Below are 17271 nucleotides of genomic sequence, written 5' to 3'. Positions count from 1 at the left end.
CGTAATAACGGCCTTGATACGCCTGGGCATTGAGTCAAACAGAGCTTGGATGGTGTGTACAGGTACAGATGCCCATGCAGCTTCAACACGATACCACAGTTCATCTGTCGTAGTGACTAGCATATTGTGACGAGCCAGTTGCTCGGCCACCATTGACCAGACATTTTCAATTGGTGAGAGATCTGGAGAATGTGCTGGCCGTGGCAGCAGTTGAACATTTTCTGTATCCAGAAAGGCCCGTACAGGATCTGCAACATGCGGTCGTGCATTATCCTGCTGAAATGTAGGATATCGCAGGGATAGAATGAAGGGTAGAGCCACGGGTCGTAACACATCTGAAATGTAACGTCCACTGTTCAAAGTGCCGTCAATGCCAACAAGAGGTGACCGAGACGTGTAACCAATGGCACCCCATACCATCACACCGCGTGATACGACAGTATGGCGATGACGAATACACGCTTCCAATGTGCGTTCACCACGATGTCGCCAAACACGGATGCGACCATCATGATGCTGTAAACGGAACCTGGATTCATCCGAAAAAAATGACGTTTCTCCATTCGTGCACCCAGGTTCGTCGTTGAGTACACCATCGCAGGCGCTCCTGTCTGTGATACGGCGTCAAGAGTAACCGCAGCCATGGTCTCCGAGCTGATAGTCCATGCTGCTGCAAACGTCGTCGAACTGTTCGTGCAGATGGTTTTTGGCTTGCAAACGTCCCTATCTGTTGACTTAGGGATCGAGACGTGGCTGCACGATCCGTTACAGCCATGCGGATAAGATGCCTGTCATCTTGACTGCTAGTGATACGAGGCCGTTGGGATACAGCACGGCGTTCCGTATTGCCCTCCTGAATCCACCGATTTCATATTCTGCTAACAGTCATTGGATCTCGACCAACGTGAGCAGCAATGTCGCGATATGAAAAACCGCAATCGCTTTAGGCCACAATCCGATCTTTATCAAAGTTGGAAACGTGATGGTACGCATCTCTCCTCCTTACACGAGGCATCACAACAACTTTTCACCGCGCAATGGCGGTCAACTGCTGTTTGTGTATGAGAAATAGCAGCATGTCAGCATGTTGTAGGTGTCGCCACCGGCGCCAACCTTGTGTGAATGCTGTGAGAAGCTAATCATTTGCATATCACAGCATCTCCTTCCTGTTGGTTAAATTTCGCGTCTGTAGCACGTAATCTTCGTGGTGTAGCAATTTTCATGGCCAGTAGTGTATTACAAACTGCCCAACGAAAATACATACCGACTTCCACTAACAAGCGTATGACAGATGCTCCCTGGAGCTCCGAGCTATCTAGACGAAGACAGGATATGAGACGTAAGAAAAGGCTCTACCAGAAGGTAATTACCACCCGGAACACACGGATTCGACTGCAAGAAGACAGGAACACAAAAACTAAATTCAAAACTGTACTAATGACGACTAGACAAGAACATTGGGAACACTACATCACATCACATCCACAAAAGAACATATGGAGAATACCATACGAACTTATAACTGAGAAAATTAAGTCCCCTCTTGTTCTGGCTACACTAAGGCAGAAAGACGGAACTATGACCCGGAGACGGAGACAAACAGCACAATATCTACTCCGATCCACGAACAAATACACAAGTACACACACCTATGGGACTTAAGTTCTAAGGTCATCAGTCCCATAGAACTTAGAACGACTTAAACCTAAGGACATCACACACATCCATGCCCGAGGCAGGATTCGAACCTGCGACCGTAGCGGTCGCGCCGTTCCGGACTGAAGCGGTCCTAGGCAGGTTCAATTCCTGCCTAGGGCATGGATGTGTGTGATGTGCTTAGGTTGGTTAGGTTTAAGTAGTTCTAAGTTCTAGGGGACTGATGACCTCAGAAGTTAAGTCCCATAGTGCTCAGAGCCATTTGAACCATTTTTGAGTTATGAGGAATGTTTATGCGCGTTTCAAGTTCTATGAGGCTTAGATCGTGCGATAATAAATAAGGAAGGAGAAGCACACAGCTGTCAAATGCAATCCCATTGGTTTTTATTACTCTTGTACGAGTATATCCAGATTTCGGCTACGAACAGCCATCATGAGTGCTTGGTGTTATCTAACTCGCAATATGAGCTTTGTTAAACAGAATATGTTGGACAGCTATAGTAAGTCTGATCCTTACATTCGTATATTGATATTATGTTGCACTTTTACAACTCGCTGACTTAACTAACTTTGATTCTATAAGGAACTGTTGGGCACAGCTACCGTACACTATTAGGAAGATGAGGCACATAGTAACCAGTATCAACCCCGTTAGTTTTTGATACTCTTGCATATCTACACTCATGTTCATAAATTAAGGATAATTGCAGAATGTGGTGCCACACAACGTGGCACCACACAAAACTGGCGCTAATAGAATAGGCACATAGGGGACACACACAACACAAATCTGTAAGTCAACGGTATTGGTGACAAGTTGAGAAAACTGTGCCGAAACACATGTGCTACAAAACGACTCTGTTTCCTGCGCATATAACCCAACATCAATATGTAATGATCACCATGCACACGTACACAGGCCGCACAATGGGTTGGCATACTGTGGATCAGGTGGTCGAGCAGCTGCTGGGGTATAGCCTCCCATTCTTGCACCAGTCCAGTCGGAGCTGCTGAAGTGTCCTAGGGGTTTGAAGACGTGCAGCGATACATCGACCGAGAGCATCCCAGACGTGCTCAATGGGGTTTAGGTCTGGAGAACAGGCAGGCCACTCCATTCGCCTGATATCTTCTGTTTCAAGATACTCCTCCACGATGGCAGCTCGGTGGGGCCGTGCGTTGTCATCAGTTAAGAGGAAGGTGGGACCCACTGCACCCCTGGAAAGACGTACATACTGGTGTAAAATGACGCCCAGATACACCTGACCTGTTACAGCCCCTCTGTCAAAGACATGCATGAGTGTACGTGCACGAATCATAATCCCACCCCACACCATCAAACCACTACGTCCATACAGGTCCCTTTCAAGGACATTTGGTATCTGGTTCCCGGTTCACGCCAGATGAAAACCCGGCGAGCATCACTGTTCAGAGTATACCTGGACTCGTCCGTGAACATAACCTGGGACCACTGTTCCAATGACCATGTACTGTGTTCTTGACACCAGGCTTTACGGGCTCTCCTGTGACCAGGGATCAGTGGAATGCACCTTGCACGTATCCGGGCGAATAAACCTTGTCTGTTTATTCGTCTGTAGACTGTGTGCCTGGAGAAAATTGTTCCAGTGGCTGCGGTAAGGTCAAGAGCAAGGCTACCTGCTGAACTGCTGCCAGCGCCACCGTGCGATGACCGCAGGTCAAATGCACCACATGGTCACATCCCGAGGTGTCTTAAACCCGCAAACCGCCCACCAGAGCGTTGTTTCTCCATGTATCAGCATTATGCTTAATTTATGAGCATGAGTGTCGATTTCAGCTATAAATAAACGTCTTCAATGATTGCTGTGTGGCTCTCCTTCCTTAAGGTTCTTCGGCCGCTGTGCGCAACAGTTCCTTATGGAATCTAAGTTGGCGATAATAAATATCACAGTAGGCAATTCGATTTCAGAGAGGTACTTGAGTAACGGAGTAACAGCTTCCATTGCTAAATACAGTGGAGAGGGCAGATAGGCAGAAGGGATCCATTGAGGGCCTCTACGATGAGAAGGTTCTGGCTACTGACTTGACAGAAGAAATTGATGTCAAGACATCAGAAATAAAGTTTGAAAGAGTCTTACAGTAATTGCGAAGATCAAGGCAGAAGGAACAGATAAGATGCCTTCGGAATTTCTAAACTCATTGGGAGAACGATTATTCGAGTTTGTGCTTATAGTCTATTGGACCGAAGGCTTACACAATAATACGTAGGGATTTCAGATAGTAAGTCACACATGTCTTTCCGTGCTAACACCTTTGCGCAACGCGAGTGACACATTGTCAAAAGAGAGTGCGTGCTTTGGATTTTCTGTAGACACAGTTGTGCGGCGATACGGATAAGAATGTATCACTTTATGAGAGTGAAATAGCGGGGCAACTGGAAACGTACTCGAAATTTGACGTACGCGGGACAGTACCATTCTCGTGTTTCCATAAGGTGAGATTCAAAAAATGGTTCAAATGGCTCTGAGCACTATGGGACTTAACTTCTACGGTCGTCAGTCCCCTAGAACTTAGAACTACTTACACCTAACTAACCTAAGGACATCACACGCATCCATGTCCGAGGCAGGATTCGAACCTGCGACCGTAGCGGTCGCGCGGTTCCGGACTGTAGCGCCTAGAACAGCTCGGCCACCACGGCCGGCAAGGTGAGATTCAACAGCCGTTAAGTATTTCATAAAACGCATTTTAACCATCCTTAGTCATCTACTGGGTTCGGTTATTAACCAACATTAAAAAATTATGAAAGTACAGTGCAAACCCAACAAATATGTGGGTGGAAAATTCCATTTGTATACTTACAGGGTGCAACAAACGTGTTAAAAGCATCCCATAGTCCTCCGAAGCTGAACAATATCGAAATTAGCCAGTGAAATTGTTTAACCACCTGACACAATTTGTCTTAGCATACTGACAGTCATGTCTCTTGTCAAATACGCAGACATCACGGGAACAACGAGACGAACAATTACTGGAAAAATCCTTCAGCAGTCAAATAATATCAAAGATAGTGCATTTGTACTACATAGATTTTGTATCGGTGGTAAAGTTAAGTAACAGAACAACTTTACCAAAATCTTTGACTGAAAGTAGATAAAAATAGAGAAACATTCTTACTGAAAGTTACAGTGAAAGCAGTCGCAAGATAAAAGTGAAACCAGATACCAGTGAAACCAGATATGTTAACGACAACAAATGTGTACACCTGGCTCAGGGTGCAAAACAAATTACGTAACAAAAATAATAATAATTACTACTGATACAGGTGTACACATTTGTTGTTGTCAACATATCTGATTTCACTGATATGTGATTCCACTTTTATCTTGTGACTATTTCTACTATAACTTTTAGTATTAATCTTTCTCTATTTTTGTTTACTTTCAGTCAAAGATGTTGGTGAGGATGTTCTGCTACTTCACATTACTACTGATGCAAAAGTATGTTGTTATGTTACCTTTGCAGTACAAATGTACTATCTTTGATATAACTTAGCTGCTGATGGGTTCTGCCAGTAATGGTTCGCGTTGTTTTTCCTGTGATGTCTGTGTATTTGACAAGAGATACGACTGTCAGTATTCTAATGGAAATTATGTCAGGTGGTTATACAATTTCACTGGATAATATCGATATTGTTCAGCTTCAAAGGCATATGGGATGCTTTTAACTAATCTCTTCTACCCTGAAAGTATACAAATGGAATTTTGCACCAGTATATTTGTTGCCCCCCCTCCATGAACCATGGACCTTGCCGGTGGTGGGGAGGCTTGCGTGCCTCAGCGATACAGATAGCCGTACTGCAGGTCAACCACAATGGAGGGGTATCTGTTGAGAGGCCAAACAAATGTGTGGTTCCTGAAGAGGGGCAGCAGCCTTTTCTGTAGTTGCAGGGGCAACAGTCTGAATGACTCGCTGATGTGGCATTGCAACATTAACCAAAACGGCCTTGCTTCGCTGGTACTGCAAACGGCTGAAAGCAAGCGGAAACTACAGCCGTAATTTTTCCCGAGGGCATGCAGCTTTAATTTATGGTTAAGGATACAGGATACTTTTATGGCACAATATTATGTAAAAATGAACACCCATTTCTTTCAGGCACTGTTTATAATATGTATGTATTACAGATTTTTTTGGATTATATCAGGTAATGCAGCACACTTTCTAAACAAAGTCTAAGTATTTTGAAAATTTTTGAATCTGCTTAGGGTTACTAAGAAATTGATGCAATATTTTTTTTCCAATATGCTTATTCAAATTGAGGTACCATTTAATCCAATGTTATACATTTGAAGGAGACAGATATTCATGACATGATGGTTGAGGTATCAGACCTATTTAATTCCACCTATTATATATATATTACGAGGATAAAAAATTATCACATCTTACATTTTAATTTTTATAATTTTTTTCCTAATAAAAATGTTATTTTTCCTATAATTTAGTTGATTCTGCAATAAATCTTAGGTCTACTACATACGTTTAAGCTACTGCAAGTTACAGAAAAAAAATTAGAGCAATACTTTATAAACCTCAGGAATATTTGTACCTGAATTGTAAAAAATACAACTTGTGAGAATTTGCGAATGAAGATGTGCTGCAGAACATTCCTGAAGCATAATCTTTACCCTGCAGCATTTCTTCATCTTCAGGCTTCCTCTTGGCATTCCTTTTAGCACTTCTTGTTTCTGAGGTAACTTGAAGAGCCAGTTTTTCAGCTTCATGCACCCGTTGTCTGTCACGCGCAAGTTAGATCTTCCATATTAGAGCCACATTTTAATCCGAAATTTCTCAGCACTTCCAACTTTTCTATCTCTCCATAATTGTAATATATCACTGCATCTAGTACACCAACTTTTAATGTATTTAGTCCTACAAAAACATTGTTGGGTAATCTTTTCCATACGCAATAGTCGAAACTTTCATTTGTATTCCTAGTGCCCCATGAACACATGTACTAAGCAAAACAGGGTCACTCAGGCCTCTAAAAATTGGTTTCTTTTGATTCATAACAGGTTCAGGAAGAATATGCTTATGATGGTATATTTGACCACTTTCTTTTGCTTTTTGGTAACCAAAGCAAGAATCTGCTCCTTTAGGGCGAAGTCCGTGAACAGGGTGGTCATCTACGGACAACTTCAGAAACTAGGTGGCCCATACAGCTTTTCTCATTGCTGTAACATCATTCAGAGGTGCATTTCGTCTAATGGCTAGTCCAGAATAGCTCTGAAGAAGGTCTATTTCAGTTTATGTCAATCTACCTCGGCCCGACAGAGATTTTCCTTTCATTTCTATTTGTAGATTCCTCATTCTAGCATCCATCCTATTTTGCACATATCCACGATACTCCAGTTTTGTTTCCGAGGTATCACCATTAACATTGAACTCATTTATTTTATTGAAAGATTTTGAGTCCCCACTGCCTAGGTACTTTGTATATCTAACGTTATAAAGGGCACCGACCTCTGAAATATTTTTAGAGCTCCATCACACTCCTTACCTCCACAGTAACCATTATAATTCTTAGAACACTGATGTTCAATATGTCCTTCAGTGTTACCATGGCAGGTGTGGCAGTACTTAGATAAGCACTCAACATCAACAACTTTTCCATTCTCCAGAATGTCCCATCAAGTCATGTCCCTCGTTCCACTAATATTTACAGTTTCTTCTACTGCACCTTTCATAGATGCTTTGGACACAACCGTCAAGGCGCCTAAAAGTATTTTTACGTACTTTCTGAACCTACTGGGAGGAGGAGGAAGGTCCATCAAACCACAAAACGTTTGAGCAGCTTTTTTTTTCTTTTCCCATGGCAAGCATTGCATACACTAACGTCAAATTCACATCGGATGAATTATGCACAATATTTGAAGTTATTTTCGAGTTAGATTTATTGCAGGATCTACATAGACCAACTAATTTTGACGCTGAACTCTTCCTGCGACTTTGTTGTTCAGTTATTTCCAGACAGCCTACACCATCACATTGTTTATATTTCGCCACTTCCTTTATCAGAGAAGATAGGATGCCCACATCAATAACAACAAATCCATTACAAACAGCGTCATCGTTAATACAAAAATTTGAATTACCAGGAGACGTACCACTTGGGAGATTCTCCCTGAAGAACTGATACATAGATTACTTTCAACATTGTGGCTTGCTTTGTTAGAGAACTGGTTACCATGGAATTTCCTTTTATCGATTTTCTTGATGCGCGGCATAGTTCGTATTTATTGCACACAAAAGGATATGTACTTCCACAAATACATGTAGCACTTGGGTAACAAACATTCAGTAACATGTGAACACTCTGCTTCAGCGAAACAAAAGTAAATACTAGCAAAGATAATCATTTACAGACACTAGAGACCTGCACTGTTACCAACATATACAAGGTATCATACGTATAATCGCTGGAAACAGAAAGTTCACAGTTCTTTTCGAAATAACACTGGTACCTATAAACAGAAATAAAGGGGAAGTGGTGGTATACATGCCCGTAACTTTAAAATTTCGTATACATAGGTCACTTTTCATTTGAAACACTATAATTTATACATCAATGTAATAAGGAAAGACAACAGAATTTAATAAAGTCATAAAAAATTTTAGATTTTTCCATCATTTGTAAGTACCTTGTATCCATAATTGATGATGGCGTCCTCTTGGGTAAAATATTCCGGAGGTAAAATTGTCCCCCATTCGGATCTCTGGGCAGGAACTACTGAAGAGGACGTCGTTATCAGGAGCAAGAAAACTGGCGTTCTACAGATCGGAGCGTGGAATATCAGATCCCTTAATTTGGCTGATAGGTTAGAAAATTTAAAAAGGGGAATGGATAGGTTAAAGCTAGATATAGTGGGAATTAGTGAAGTTCGATGGCAGGAGGAAAAAGACTTCTGGCCAGGTGAATACAGGGTTATAAATACAAAATGCAGGAGTAGGTTTAATAATGAATAAAAAAATAGGAATGTGGGTAAGCTACTACGAACAGTAAGTGTACTCGTTATTGCAGCGAAGATAGACACGAAGCCCGTGCATACCACAGTAGTATCAATTTATACGCCAACTAGCTTCGCAGATGACTAAGAGATGGAAGAAATGTACGATGAGATAAAAGAAATTATTCAGATACTAAAGGGAGACGAAAATTTACTAGTCATGGGAGACTCGAATTCGATAGTAGGAAAAGGAAGAGAATTAAAAGTTGTGGGTGAATATGGAATGGGGTTGGGAAAGAATGAGAAAGCCACCTGGTAGAATTATGTACAGAGCAGTACCTAATCATAGCTAACACTTGCTTTAAGAATCATGAAAGAAGTTGTATACGTGGAAGAGGCCTGGAGACACTGGAAGGATTTAGACAAATTACACAATGCTAAGACAGAGATTTAGGAACCAGGTTTTAAACTGTAAGACATTTCCAGGGGAAGATGTGGACTCTGACCACAATCTGTTGATTATGAGCAGTAGATTAAAACTGAAGAAACTGCAAAAAGGTGGGAATTTAAGGAGATGGGACCAGGATAAACTGAAAGAACCAGAGGCTGTAGAGGGTTTCAGAGAGAGCATTAGGGACCAATTGACAAATATGGGGAGAAAGAAATACAGCAGAAGAAGAATGGGTAGGTTTGAGAGATGAAATAGTGAAGGCAGCAGAGGACCAAGTAGGTAAAAGACAGGGGTTAGTAGCAATCCTTGGCTAACAGAAGAGATGTTGCATTTAATTGATGAAAGGAGAAAATATAAAAATGCTGTAAATGAAACCGACAAAAAGTACAAACGTCTCAAAAATGCGATCGACAGAAAGTGCAAAAGTGGCTAGTCGGGGAAGGCTAGAGGACAAATATAAGGATGTAGAGGCATATATCACTATGGGTAAGGTAGATACTGTCTACAGCAAAATTAAAGAGACCTTTGGATAAAAGAGAACCACTTGCACGAATATCAAGAGCTCAGGTGGAAAACCAGTTCTAAGTACAGAAGGGAAAGCAAAAAAGTGGAAGGAATATATAGAGGGTTTATACAAGGGAGATGTACTTGAGGGCAATATTATGGAAATGGAAGAGGATGTAGATGAAAATGAAATGGCAGATAAGATATTGCGCAATGAGTTTAACACAGCACTGAAAGACCTAAGTTGAAACAAGGCCAGGGAGTAGACAACATTCCGTTAGAGCTACCGATAACATTGGGAGGGCCAGCCACGGAAAAAGTCTCCCATCTCGTTAGCAAGATGTATGAGTCAGGCGAAATACCTTCCGACTTCAAGAAGAATATAGTAATTCCAATACGAAAGAAATCTGGTATTGGCAGGTGTGAAAATTACCGAACTATCAGTTTAATAAGTCACAGCTGCAAAATACGAACACTAATTCTTTACAGACGAATGGAAAAACTGGTAGAAGCCGACCTCGGGGAAGATCAGTTTGGATTCTGTAGAAATGTTGGAACATGTGAAGCAATACTAACCCTACTACTTATCTTAGAAGACAGTTTAAGGAAAGACAAACCTGCGTTTCTAGCATTTATAGACTTAGAGAAAGCTTTTGACAGTCTTAACTGGAATACTCTCTTTCAAATTCAAATTGTGAAGGTGGCAGGGGTGAAACACAGGGAGTGAAAGGCTATTTACAATTTGTACAGAAAACAGATGGTAGTCATACGAGTGAAGGGGCATGAAAGAGAAACAGTGGTTGGGAAGGAAGTGAGACAGGGTTGTAGCCTATCCCCGATGTCATTCGATATGTATATAGAGAAAGCAGTAAAGGAAACCAAAGAAAAATTTTGAGTAGGAATTAAAATCCATGGAGAAGAAATAAAAACTTTGATGTTTGCCGATGACATTGTAATTCTGTCAGGGACAGCAAAGGAGCTGGAAGAGCAGTTAAACTAAATGGATATTCTCTTGAAAGTAGGATATAAGATGAACACCAACAAAAGTGAAACGAGGATAATGGAATGTAGTCGAATTAAATCAGGTGATGCTGTGGGAATTAGATTAGGAAATGAGACACTGAATGTAGTAGATGAGTTTTGCTAATTGGGGAACAAAATAACTGATGATGTCGAAGTAGAGAAGATACAAAATGTAGACTGGCAATGGCAAGGAAAGATTTTCTGAAGAAGAGATATTTGTTAACATCGAGTGTAGATTTAAGTGTCCGGAAGTCTTTTCTGAAAGTACACAGTTTTGCGTCACCTCGGTCCCCAGAGTTCCGGAAACTGCTCAGAAAATTGGAGTAGAGATAAACATAATCATCATTTCCGCCCTTTTTATTGCTCATGAAAACCATACATGCAGTGTGGTGATCCAGATTGCTGTACACACCGGTACCTCTACTGAACGATGTCGTTGTCCTGAAGGAAGTCATTCACAAGATATGCACGATGGCGGCGCGAATTGTCGTCCATGAAGACGAATGCTTCGCGAATATGCCTCCGATATTGTTGCACTATCAGTCGGAAGATGGCATTCACACATCGTACAGTCGTTATGTAGCCTTCCGTGACCACCAGCAGCGTACGTCGGCCCTACATAATACCACCCCGAAACAGCAGGGAACCTCCACGTTGCTGCACTCGCTGGATAGTGCGTCTGCGTTCAGCCTGACCGGGTTGCCTCCAAACATGTCTCCTACGATTGTCTGGTTGAAGGCACAAGCGACACTCATCGGGGAAGAGAACGTGATGCCAATCCTGAGAGGTCCATTCGGAATGTTGTTGGGCCCATCTGTACCGCGCTGTATGGTGTCGTGCTTGCAAAGGTGGACCTCTCCATGGACGTCGGGAGTGAAGTTGCGCATCATGCAGCCTATTGCGCACAGTTTGAGTCGTAACACGACGTCCTGTGTCTGCACGAAAAGCATTATTCAACATGGTGGCGTTGCTGTCAGGGATCCTCTGAGTCATAATCCGTAGGTAGCGGTCATCACTGCCCTTTGGCAGCCTGAGCGAGGCGCGTCATCGACGGTTCCTGTCTCCCTGTATCTCCTCCATGTCCGAACAACATCTCTTTGGTTCACTCCGAGACGCCTGGACACTTCCCTTGTTGAGAGCCCTTCCTGGCACAAAGTAACAATGCTGACGCGATCGAACCGTGGTATCGACCGAATAGGCATGGTTGAACTTCAGACAAGACGAGCCGTGTACGTCCTTCCTGGTGGAATGATTGAAACTGATCGGTTGACGGACCCCCTCCGTCTAATAGGCGCTGGTGATGAATGGTTGTTTACATCTTTCGGCGGGTTTAGTGACATCTCTGGACAGTCAAAGGGACTGTGTCTGTGATACAATATCCACAGTCAACGTCTATCTTTAGGACTTCTGGGAACTGCGGTGGCGCAAGACTCTTTTTGATATGTGTATTTGTATGAAGTGTAGCCCTGTATGGAAGTGAAACATGGACGATAAATAGCTTAGACAGGAAGAGAACAGAAGCTTTCGAAATGTGGTGCTGCAGATGCTCAAGATTAGATGGGTAGATCACGTAACTAATGAGGAGGTACTGAACTGGGGAGAAGAGAAATTTGTGTCACAACTTGACTAGAAAAAGGGATCAGTCGATAGGACATGTTCTGAGGCTTCTGAGGCATCAAGGGATCACCAATTTAGTGATGGAGGGGAGCTTGGAGGGAAAAAATCGTAGAGGGAGACCAAGAGGTGAATACACCAAGCAGATTCAAAAGAATGTAGGTTCCAGTAGGGGTTTGGAGATGAAGAAGCTTGCAGAGTAGCATTGAGATCTGCATCAAACCAAGTCTACAACAACATATTTCTTGGGTTTTGCTCGTTTTTTTGCATTGTACTTTCATAATTTTTAATATTTGTATTGATACACATCCTGGATGGAGCTTAATAACCGAAACCAGCATATGAATAATGGGACAAACAAATTGCTTATAGTTAAAATGAATTCCATACGATAAGATTTTTGTCGACAAATCGTCTAAATTGCAAATACATTCCGTAAAATTCTGGAAATATGTGGGCCAAGTGTAGTGTCAAGTCTAGTCGTAGTGAATGGTGCCAACAATTTGACCAAGGCCACCCAGAAATGGGTGATTCTGATCAGAAAGAAAGAAATATTTTCCACCGCGCGATTTCCATCTTTTCCGCAAACTGAAAGAACATGTGAGAGTAAAAAGATTTACGAGCGATGAAGACGTTCATTCAGCCGTTCCCCAGTGACTCTGCACCAAGGAGCCGATTACCACAGTCGAGGAACTGAATGTTCTAGTAGTTGTTTACAGGGATTTGGTGACAATGCTGGAAGGCAGTGTCATGCGTCTGTGTCACTTTGGAGTGTAATGCAGCTGTTTGGCCTGCCATGATAATACATAACTTCCTTTTTGAAGTCCGCTTTTACCGTTTACGCAACAATCAAGATATCATAGGCAGATAAATGCGACAACTATATTCACAGATATCTGTGTTATTAAAACGGTCCCTACAATAATGTAATTTTTCACTTTGTGAATTCCGGAAATTTGTGCCTGTCTCGTTGTATTAAACGAAAATTCCCTCAGTGTTCTTTTATCAGGGCGAATAACTTCAGAATGGAGAGTAGGGTGGGGGACGAAATGGTCCTTTACGATGCTGCGGCCCAGGGTAGGTCAAGGGTGCGTTAATGAAGAGGGATGGAGGCTGTGCTAATTAATACAGAGCGGCTGGCGTCTGGCCACGCCGCCGCACGTAGGGGTCGCCTAGGCTGTCCCGCGCTACAGCAACCGCGTCCAGCGGGAAGCAAAGTGCAACCAGCGGCTTCTCGTTTGTAAATGAAGTACATGAAGTGAAAGATCATGACTACAATCTGTCCATACTCCTTTCAGACGAATATGAAGATTCTACAAATGAACTTTACACCACATAGCTTACATGTTCTACATGAAGTGCTTCCAAAAATATTTACGGACCGAGAATACCGTGCTGAGATAAATAAACAGCGTTTAATTGCGCCGCCCTTTCGGTTTCTAGAGCAGTCCAGTTTTAAAGGATTCCATCTCGGCACTCTGGACGATATTTCTGTTTTTAGTAACGTTTGTGTTTTTCATCAACTGGTCACTGAATCCTAACACCGTAAAGTGAAGGAGAGATTTTTTGGTATAGTATCCGTTGCCAAAGACTTTGTGCTGCGGTGCGGAAGGTTTTCTGCTGTTTCAGATTCCGCAAATGCCTTAGCGATCATTAGACGTATTTCAGCCAGCTACGCGCATGGAAGTGCTAATGATTCTTTCATGGTTAACCATCATTCTTACTGTGTCATGCTTCATGCTTCGACGTATTGCTACGAGTGCACCTGGACGGTTTGTTAACATTTTATGAAATAAATTCTATTTGTGCTTGACAAAATATCCTGTTTCAATATGTAACGTACAATGTAGGAGATTCAATAAATTCATTTTACACGCAAATGCAGACTTTCTGGTATAGATTCTTTTAGATTTCGCCATTTCGTTATGTTGCCAAACGGCTGTTTATTTTGATGTGAGGCAGTGGAATGAGCTCCGCACAAGTATATTTATAGTCTTCGACTAATACTGTTTCACCACAGAAATCAAGACGCCAAATGCGTCCTCTTCAGAATAATATTCACAGTCAAGTAGCATTACTGCACACGAAAAGAGCAGACGAATTGCAAACTGCAGGTTCAGGGTATACCCACAACGGAAACTGCAATGGTCCTAAGCTACAGATAAATGTGTGGGTTGATTACACCAAACTGCATAAGGTCTATTATATATTTTACTTTTTACTGTCGTTGCAATACAGATTACATTCAAGGTACTACGGATACACTAAATAGGTTGCGGAATTATCGCCTTTCCTATAGTCCGTTTAGCAAGCTGAAGTAGACTTTGCGTTGTTGCATCGTGTTCCTGACATATCCAATCAATTAACAACATTTATACGTATTTCTGTTACATTCCATCCCGATCGGTGTGCGACAAAGGTGAACATCCAGTAAAGTAAGTGCATGTTATATACAAACAAAATATATTTACTTATGTTTCTGCCTTACGTTTTGCTCATTTTCTAAGGTGGGGTTTGACGTACGATGGTTGAAAGATATTTCTTCACCTTTTTAGTCACTTAGTAGCAACAGATCAGCTGTTCACGACAAACTTTCTACAGACAAATGAGGCAAATGACAAATATCTTCAGCCAACCGGAATAGTATATATCAAGTAGTATTTTAACCACAGACTAACTAGTCTATTAACTTTACGGGCTAAAATCTAAACACTGACTCCCACAATTGGCGTGAAACTCCAATATTTATAATCTCAGCGTTCCCATGAGAATTTTCGTGCAACAAAAACTTGTTAATCGCTATAACTTTATTTTAGGACATTAATTCTGATACAATTATTCATTTTTAGAAACGTGATCATTAGGATTAGGGTTACAAGAACATGGTATTGATTATTCAAATATAATACAATTTTACAAAATAATATTCCAGAATGTGAAACTTGAAGTCATGAATAACATTTTTAAACAAATTATTTTTGGACAAAGAAAAGTGTTCTTTCAGAATTGGAGAAAAGGAAGGTTCAACTGAGGAATTCAAGACTAGTACATACAACTTTCACATGTGTATAAATTTTAGGTAACACAGATTTTGTAGATATCGTAATTATATCATATTTATTTTAATACGATGTTTTTAATAAAACAACACTATTAAAATCACGAGACATAACTAAATACTGAATAATGAAGTTTAATGTGAAGCATTTTTAATATAAATTCGACAATTTCTGAAACATATGGATTGCACATTACATATTTAATAGACAATGTTGAAGAAATATAATGTCTTATTTCGATTATTAGTTGAACTTTCGTTTTCAACTACTTCCTTTAGCTCAAAATAAGTGATGTGATGACGAACCTTTGTTATGCGAATATCTCTAAAACAACAACAGATATTGGAAAAAGACTTTCATGGGTATGATTTTAAGGCAGGAGCTCATGAAAGTAAATACTATGAGACATTTTAAACGTAATCAAATATTAATTTAACACAAACTTTTTTAATGGGACACAGTGGTATTTCGTAAGCACTTAATAACATGAAAAATCACAAATTGGATGGGGTTCGTTGCATCGCAAAATCAATCCCCCAAAAATTGCAAACCAAAGTTGACGCTTTAAATAATTACGGAGACTGTCACCAAAATGGCACAAGACCTGCACAGTTATTTGCCCAGCGTTATCCTAATAGACATCATCTGACCCACCCTACCTTCACGAATATCGTTAGAAGGCTTTGCCCGATAGGATGCATGTCTCCACTAACGCGGATATGGAACAAAAGAGTAACACATAACCGAGCAGAACTAACTGTTCTGGCTGCCGCTGGAAGAAACCCTCATACTAGTTCTTGTGAAAGTGAGAGGCTGGTGGGAATCTCTCGAACAAAGATGCTGTGCATTCTTCACAGGCGTAAGTACCACCTGCGGCACGTGTCACTTCATCAAGGACTTCGTGGCAACGACTTTAAAATTCGGAACGTCAACTTACCAATATGCACTACTGGTCATCGAAAATCCACATTGGCTTCAATTTGTGGTTTGGTATTGTAGGACAACACATCAGTGGCCTATATTTCATTGAGCGCACTCTTAACGAGCGACATTACGGGCGGTTCTTGAGATATACCTTTCCTGCAGGTAGGAAGGCGTAGCTCTATATATGCGTCAAGTATTGTGGTATCAGCATAATGGGTGCCCTACGCATTATGTGGCAAGAAATACACTAAGCCAACACTCCCAAGTCGATATATAGGAAGGGGCAATCCTGTGCAGAGATTTTAAGCGCGATCGCCTGACCTCGTCCCCACGGACATGTGAAAAACGTGGTGTTTGAACAGGTTCCAACAACAATGGACAACAAGAAAGTTAATATTTCCGCTGCATATGCTGCAATTCCGCTAGGAACACTGACAGCAGTGAATTGATTTGCGCAGGAGCGTGTACTTCGGTGCTGCCACGTAAATGGCGATCTCCTCGGAAATACATTGTAGCGCTTCTGTTGTGAGAAATGTGATTGCATACTGGCGTACATTGCGAGTGTTTCTAAGAAGAGGTATGTTTGTTTTGTAGGTAATATTGTGTGTTTATGTAATCGTTTCATCATGTGCAAAAGTGCGGTGGTACCGTAGCCTTTACAAATATTGAGTGACATGTCCTGTGCGTCTTATGTACCGTTACGTAATTGATGTACAACTACGTACAAGTAGCTTTACCCCTTTGTTAGTTCCTTTGTCAGCCATTAATTATTTTTACCCTCGCTGGTGGTAGTTAGTATTTCGCTACCGTTATGTCCATTCTAGTACTGTAGAAAAGATCCATAAAGCACGAACGAGTAAACCCTTTCCTTATTTTATCATTGTGTGTGACCGGACTTTTGTATTTTTTTCAGTCTACCTAGTAAGTGTAAATAGCTATAAGTAAAGCATTTGTCGCATGGTAGTAGAGCAATCAAATCGCGATTATGGCCAACGTGGGGCTCATACAGGTTGTTTCAAAAATGACCGGTATATTTGAAACGGTAATAAAAACTAAA

This window comes from Schistocerca serialis, chromosome 2 (genome assembly GCF_023864345.2).
Source record: "Schistocerca serialis cubense isolate TAMUIC-IGC-003099 chromosome 2, iqSchSeri2.2, whole genome shotgun sequence".
NCBI lineage: Eukaryota > Metazoa > Arthropoda > Insecta > Orthoptera > Acrididae > Schistocerca > Schistocerca serialis.
The sequence above is the reverse complement of the archived record's forward strand: the minus strand, read 5'-3'. Positions refer to the sequence as shown.